Source organism: Ciconia boyciana, chromosome 10, assembly GCF_034638445.1.
Source record: "Ciconia boyciana chromosome 10, ASM3463844v1, whole genome shotgun sequence".
Classification (NCBI taxonomy): domain Eukaryota; kingdom Metazoa; phylum Chordata; class Aves; order Ciconiiformes; family Ciconiidae; genus Ciconia; species Ciconia boyciana.
In genome coordinates, this window is record NC_132943.1 from 14,699,494 (window position 1) to 14,707,914 (window position 8,421).

Consider the following 8,421-nt stretch of genomic DNA (forward strand, 5'->3'; position numbering starts at 1 on the left):
GTAGACAGTTCAGAGAGGCACAAGGCCTCCCTGCTTCCCACCCTGCTAGCCAAAACATCTGGAATTACCCAATTCGCATGAGACCAGCTCTAAGAGGACAGAGGCAGTCCCCTCCCTGGCACAGAGCATGCCCTGGTAAGTGCACTCTGCTGGGAGAGGAGACGTACGCACTCCCCGGGGCAGAAGGGCATTGAGCCATGTGAAATTCCCCGTGTTCGGCACTAGCCTTTTGAGCACCGAGCGTAGTGTATACAAAACACCACCACGCTGCCAACCACCCTGCCTTTCCCTTGCAAGAACGGACCCACGCTCTGTGCCTGGAAGAAAGCCAAGAGAGAGCCTAAACTGTTAAGCCCAAGGGATCCTCTGCCCCCAGGCAAGGTAGGTTTAAGAGGCTGTGTTCCCCAACGCTTGCTGAGGCAGCAAAGCAGCCTCTTGGTTTTGGTGGCTGCCATTTTGAGGTGGCAGATGGCACAGGAAGCTTCACTACGAAAGGCAAAGATCTGGAGTTTGTGGTGGCTGCCAAGAACAGGCATTGCAACACTCCACAGTGATGTCCAAGACCTTTTGTAAGTCTGCTTCCCCCAAACCGAAACATCGCTGCCGTTGCCATGCTAGCAGTCCACAAAGCAATAGCAGATGGAGCTCCCCCAGAGTCCGAACCACTGTGCGATAAACACTGTACAGATCCAGGTGTACCCAAAGAGTGGGCATTACAGGAGAGCAGAGAGATCACGAGTTAGAGTTGCCAAGTGACTCTTCCCCCTCTGTAAGTGACAAGGCACAAACTTGCAGGATTGAGCCTGTAGCAATAGTGGTCCTGCTGTAACTTATCTTCTGTCTAGGTAACAGGGCTGAATTTGTTTAACAGTAGCTGTTAAAGAACAATAAAAGAATACAGGTGTAAGTAGGGGTGGATTTAGACAAGGCAAACGCTTAACTGTATGTATTAAGACTTGAAAGTAAACAAGTGATTGATAGCAGTCGATGGAGACTGTTCTTACAGCAGAAGTAGAGGAGCTGAATGAATAGAAAAGTAAATGGATAGAAGCAGAGTATTTGCCTGTAACATGACTGCTGCTATTAACTATTACAGGCATGCAACAAGGAAGGAGTAAACAGGTCCCCATCCCCATGGCTGGGATGTTTTGTTATTTAGCAGAGATCACCCAGTACACAGCAGAGAAGACTATCTTCTCACTATGGACTTCCAGGCTTTAGAGGTTATATTCTGGTTTTGGGCTTCTGACACAAAAATACATGCAAAAGGCCTTGCTAGTAGGAAATGCCTAGCACCTCTAACTGGGAAGCCAAAATTAACAATCTTGCTAAGACACCTTTCCTACCCTCACCCCTTGGGTTAGCTCTCAGAACAAGAGGAACTGCGAAGGAGCCCGTGATGACCGAAAAGGAGAATCTGCCGGCAGCAGAGGGAAGCAGGGGTGGCTCCATGCGTGTCACTTGCTGCAGCCTGTCCGGGGTGATGGCGTTGCCAGCAGGAAAGGGTTACGAGGAGAGTTGGGGCTCCTTGGAAACAGGCCTGGATGCTGCAGAGCTTTTCACCTTTCGCTTCCTTAGGTTTTCCACAGCTAGGAATAGGCTGTGAGCCCATTCCAATTTCTATGTTCAGGATAGGTCTTCATCAACTTGTTTAACTCAAAGTCCTGGTTTTGTTAGGAAGAAAGAAAGAGAACAGAAAGTAAAGCATGCATCCCTTTGTCAGACTCGCATTTAAAATGCGCCAAATGTATTTAATATCTCAGATTTTACCCGATTTTTGTCTCACGGGGAAGACTGTTCCCCTGGAACCTATATGCCCATTTCTTTCCAAAAAAGAAGAACAAAAGATAAGTTTTAACTTGGTGTTGATGCAATATTCACCCCACCCAGAACACTGTAACCAACTTTGAAAGCTCATGTAAAAAACATGAAGAGTAATTTTTACTTAGCTCTTGTTATGAACAATTCAGAGATAAGAAACAAGGCAAGACACGTCTCAGCTGCAAGTGTGAACATGATCTCAACACTGCAACATTTTCCTTGCCTGGCTAGAGATGGGTTGGCAGCATGAGGTATATGAAGGTAGGTTACAGGTGACAAGAATGTAAAAAGCCTATTATTAAACTAGGTGTAAGCAGTCTTGAAACTTCATTAGGGCCAGGGAATTCAGCCCTGGACATTGCACCTGCTTGATTATTCACTAGAAATTAACATTAAACAAATGCTGTAAACTTGAAGCTAAGTTGGAGAGGATTCAGATGCAGCTTTTCCTGCCCTCTGACTGGGCAGCGGATGGAAAGCAGTCTGTATCATGGACAAACTCCACATGCTTTCCTCTTTCAGGAGAGAAATGAAGTCTTCTTCATCACAAGTTTTCACCAGGTGCAGAGGACAGGTCATTTGCTGTCCTCCAACTGCAACTATAGAAGAGGAGTGAACTACAGAACTGCAGTGTGTTAAAGGTGCATTTGAGCACTGACCTATTTTTGTTCATCTGCTATGGGAGAGACATGTGGAAACATTGTGGTTTGATGGGTTTGATTAAAAATATGCTAATGAATAAAGAAAATTAAGTGCATCCCTTGGGCTCCTGGCAAGCTGCCAAGACAGACACTGGGACCACCAACAGGGGGTCCTTATGCTTCAGCTTTTGCAATCCTTCAGATTCCTACTGCGGAGGATGGTGATCCAGCGGAAACGGGGCTTAAAGTTGAGTGTTTTGCGTCTCCTGCCTCCACTCCTCTCCAAATGCCACAATATTTGAAAATTTATGCCCCAGGTGCTGGAATCAGCAAGCATAAGAACATCTTTGTTTTCACTGAAAAAAATACTTCTACCATCATTGTTGAAGAAAGAAAGCTTGCAAACATGAAGCAAGTGCACTCAAAAGGCTTGGAAACAAAGAGACTGTGAAAGAGAACTCCAAGTTCATTTTCTAAAGCATCTCATTATTTCTAAACCAAATGTAGTTCTGGAGGCCTGACTTATGGTTTTCAAGCTCCTGAGGCAAAGCTGCAAATGTGGCCTTTATTCCCACGCAGGAGAAGCTCTGCCTGCCCTGCTCCCTCCATGCTGTTCAGGGAGGGGAAGGGGCGGGGGGAAGGCAAATCAAAACAGCTCAAAAAGGCATGGTGTTACCCTCTGCTCCACAACTGTTTGCTGCACTACCATCATCGCTCAAATGGATTTACTCAAGGTACCACATAAAAAGCTCTAACCTGGCTGCAGGAATAGGTGAATCACTTGCTCTGCTGCTGTTCCTCAGGTAGGAAGCAGCTCTCATTAGCAAAGCCTGAAGTGTCCAGCTCTCCTAGTGCTCATAATTCTTCTGTGGGTAGTTGCTCTTCCCATAGTCTGATTCACTCTGTTGTCCTGCAGTATTCAGAGCTGGAACAGGGCAGCTGACCGTAGTTGGGGACGCGAGTGCCTGTCATCCCGTGGCACTGCTCAGCACCTAATTGGAGTACAGTCACCAGGACTGAAAGGAAAGAAGGGCTCATGTTTAGTTAAGCTGTCTGAAACAGAGTAGAACTAGGAATATTTGAAACCCTAGGGGTAAAGATGAACGTCTAAGGACAAAGAGCCAAGCAGGCTTAAAAAAAAAATTTAAAAAATGAAAACAGACACCCCAGAGTGAAAGAGGTTCTTCCACAGCCAAGACCAGGGTGCTAACTAGGAGAATAGCCATATTTAAAAGCAAACATCTAGTCCACCCTGCAGGTATTCGTTCAGCAACCTGGTAGGCTTTGGTTTTCATAGCTCCACCTCGCAAGCAGGAAACAAAGTTTTAACTTCTGGTTTCGGAATCCTGTCACTCCAAGCAAGGATCCTTCTGTCAGGGAGGCCTGTGTCTGGCCAGGACCATCTCTCTCAGGTTCTCATCAGCTCTTCTAAAATTGAAGAGCCGGACAAACTTTTAGGAGTGAAACTGCAGGCTATCTTGGGCGATGTTGCCATGATGGTTTTCATTTAGAAGCAAGAAAGAACTTGGCTATTTTTTAGATAATTACTCCTTCCCCCAGTCCACAGTTGTTTTCCTTGTTTACACCTATAGAAGTGTAACGCCATCATTTTGTGGGGAGGGTAATCATGTTACAGAGCACTCTTACAGACCACAGGTTGAGAAACACTCATCCAAACAGCAAGTTCAGTTTGTTGTATGTGTTTTCCTTTTAAAACCAAAACAGAGCACTATTAAACAGTAGGGAGTAGCTTTCCTTGTCTCTCAATGCTACATGTATGCACAAGTTTGTCCTTGAATTCTGGTATTTGGCCTATGAAGCCAACATGCATAAAGCCTCTGATACCCTGAATACTAGACTTTAAAAACAAACTCTATAAACTCTGATTATATCAAAAACATGATTCTGCCTCAAAGCCAAGTAACAAAGCCCATTGAAGGGAACTTACTGTAAACTCTGGAGATTAATCAGCTTTATCAGGAAGGCAACTGCAGAGCATATGGTCCCAGTCTCACCTCAGCATTTTACCTCCAACCCCTTTGGAGTTACAAGGCTTAAGGGGCCATTTGCTGGTATTTCCCTCGTATTCCCACAATAGACACTAAGTAGTTTGTAGTTTGGGGGGAGAAGAGAATGAGGGGCAGGGAAAAAGATTTTTTTTTAATAGGATATCCCCCCCCCCCCCCATTAAGGCTTTATATTGCAAAGAAAAAACAGCATCTTTAGTCACCCTTAGAAACAAAGTGTTTTGTGAAGTACTGCAGTCCCATGGAACAATAAGTATTCTTTCTGGCATGCAAATCAGTGCTCAGTGAGCAGAACAAACTTACACTTGCAATGCAAACTGGTTTAATGCCATAGAAATCGTAAAGCCGCCATCCTCATGAGAAATTGGGTGTCCTGCTGCACACTAGAATGTTTAGGCAAGAATTAACATTAGCATTTGCATGCAAAAGGAAAATTTTAATTTGGAACCAGGTCTCCTACTGCATGAGAGAATCATACGGCAGAGCAACAAGACCAGAAGAATCTAGTTAGTGTGGATTTCTACATGTAATTCAGGTAGCAGATTAATAGTAGCTACTTGTATGCTCGTCTGAGCATGTTGAACAGCCCCTCTCCATGGTAGAGCTTCTAACTCTTAAAGCCACAAGATGGAGCCAACAGTTCTCAGGAAGAGGTGCCTGTACCATCCCAGGAACCCGGAGAGCATTTAGCACACAGAAGAAATCACACTAGTTAACTGTTCTGGCTGGGGCAGAACACAGGCAAGTATGAAGGCAGAAGCCAAGCTATGTTATGTGCAATCATTCTCCAGTTTCATCCTGCTGCAAGTTAAGGAAGACTTGTTCGTCACAAGCATCCACAGAGTATCTGAAGAAACAGGTGCCGTTCTGGGCTTTGAGTACAGCTACGTAATACAGCAGTGCTCAGAACCCTCTCCTGCCTCCTACATAACACTTTTCATGCTACCCTTTCTCCATTGCAGAATATTTAAAAAATTACTTCACTGGAAAGGACAGCTACATAAACCATCATGGCAATCTGAAACACAGGGCAAACACCATCTAAACAAGATTATGTAGATCACTGTCATCCTCAGCCAGAAGTCCTCTGCTAGGGAATGTTCTGCTTCCAACTTGTATGGCAGTGGCAGCAAAAGCTGCACCCAAAGTTTACTGTGAATCCCATTTCTATGCCATGCCAAACTAAGTGGCATAACAGTGCAGTGAATCTGTCCTGAACCATCCTGCCTCAGAGGCATCTCAGCTTCTCTGCTGCAGATTTTTCATCCCAAACCAACAGAGAATGGACTCTGGCACAAGCAGGAGACTAAGGATCAATATTTCCACACAATGTTGCTTATTCTGTTATTTGAGCCACAAGACTGACTGAAGAAAGAGGAAAGTAGCTCTGTCATTCACACACTTGATACAAGCTCTCTGATCCAATTAGGTTGTGGAAAGTTAACTATGAATAAATTAAAATACTGTTCCAGTTCAGTCCTGAAACATAGGCAGCCCGTTTCAGGAAAACCAATGATGGGGTCCTCAGTCACCACCTCCTCCTCCCCTCCCTTCCCACAGTCTGCAATACAATCATGTTACAGGTTTGGTACGAAGGTTAGTTCCAGACACTGAAAGTCAGCTGTTGTCTGCTTCAAGAATTTGGGGATTAGACATGCTTTTAGAATGCTATAAAAATCAATAACAAACAAATATTATACCCGTTTTTCTTTTTATTATCAATAGTAATACAAATCAGTTGTATTAGCATGATAATGAAAAGTGACCAGTTTTATAGACATTAAAAATGTTTGTGCAAGTTAGAGACAAAGCTCTGAAGCTATGTAAGAAAAAAAATAAGAATTTACATTGTATAGTATACATAGTTTAGAGGCAGTTTTATTAAATTTTGCGATCATAATCACTTCCTCTATGCTAAACCTCTTTCTTGGTGTTAGAGATAACACTTTCCCCTCCCCAGAGGAACACCTGCCATTCCCATGAAGTGTGGAGATTACAGTGAAAATCATAGCTTTTTTGTTCCTCTTCCCTCCTTCTCCCAACTATAAAGTCAACAAGAGGTGAACATTGCAACACATGCTTATAGCAATTAAGAAAGCTTCTGTCTACATAAGCTCTGAGTTGAATTAATAAACAGTATCCTCTTTTTGAGCAAGAATTGATAGACCTGTCAACCCCAAGTACTGGGTTAACACTTTGGAAATCTTTAAAAAAACGATCTTGATGAGCTTTTAGTTAGATGCATTTCCCCTTACCTCTTACTACATTCCAGATTGCAGCTTTGTGCCTTAGACCTAAAGTATTCTTAAGCATTATATTAGCCAGATAGGATTCAACTGGAACTTCAGATGGCTATTAACATCTTACTGAAGTTTAATGCCCAGTAAATGTACACATCCATCTTTCTCTTTGAGCCAAGTGTTCGCCTGGAAATTGCAGTAAAGGCATATTAGTCTGTATAGAACACATATGGCACAAGTCATTGAAGATGCACTTCATGCTGCATCTGTACTTTCACCTGGAGAGATGCTCCTCTAAGAAAAGAGGAATCCAGTCTGCCTTTGCACTCCTGGAGTTTAACCTGCTTTTTGAAGTGGAATTTCATATAATGACTTAGCCTCTGTTATAATGGGGGCTTGTCTCATGCATGTTTGCTCAAACCAGAAGGAAGGCTGGAACACTTGAATACCCACAGCTAAGCCACATATGGAAGATTACATACTGCAGTAAACAGCTCCCTGACTATGTTAAGCCATTACACAGAATAAAATTTGAATGCTTAAGTGCAAGTGCATAGTCAAGTCTTGCATGACCTCCAGCTTCAAATATCCAGTTACTTGCCTACAGCCATGCTCCAGAAAGATTTAAGAGCAAATTATACTGATGAAGAGAAGTCTTGGTCTTTAATTACCTAACATGCAAAGGCTGCTAGAATATGTCAGCTTCAATACAGATTTCAGTTGTCACAGCTACACAGCATGGCCAGCAGGCAGCCACACACACCCCCTCTTGCGGAAGTCCTCCTTGTCTGATGTGCCTGATCTGCAAGTACTCATTTAGATTAGAAGTCAAAGCTCCCTTTACTCTGCTCACAGGAAACCCTCAAGTCCAAAGGAAGCATTTCTCTATGCCATTTTTATTCATTCTAGTCAACCCACCTGATGTTGATGTCCATTGAAGCACACCTGGAAGTCATTCAAGGACCCTCAAATTGTATTGCCCCTATTTAGAAGGGTATGCATTCAGGTACTGCCACCATGAGGTGGAGGCAACAGGATTCTGGTCCAGGGAGCAGTTTTATTGCCTTCCCGGTACAAGTCAGAATACTTCATAACAGTGGGCAACAAGCAAACAAGGCAGCTACCTTGGCTATCATGTTTTCAGCTGTAACTGGAAAGCTAAACTGAAGTTTGCCACAAGTACAGAAGAGGAATACAGAAGAGGTGCTGTATTTAGTCTCCAGGCCTAGTCTTTCTGGAAAAGGTGACAAGCACAGAACACTGAAGAGATGCAGTATCAAGCCATGAAACAGCAAGCACCTTCTTCCAAGTAAGTCCACCTCAGTGGTGGAGCTTTATCAGTTGAAAAAAAAAAAATTAACCTGAGTGAGAACAGCACATGGACTGTAAGAACCCCAGTGGCAGACTCACTTCTGAGTAGAAATTCATCTGTCCTATCAAATGCTGTCAGGTACTTAAGACTAAAGAGATTAAAGGTCAAAGCATACAAGTCTCTTGAGCCAATACAGCTGAACTGCTCATTGTGAGCTTTGCCGAGTTCATTATTCATATAGCAAGGAAAGCTTATTCAGTTTTGCTAGACACATTTTACAATCTGCCTCAGAGGGGCTTGACCTAGATCAGCTTGTAATGTGAACTCAACTGTTTATCCTTTAGGTTAATTAAGGACTTAACCTTTAGGTCTCAACTAAA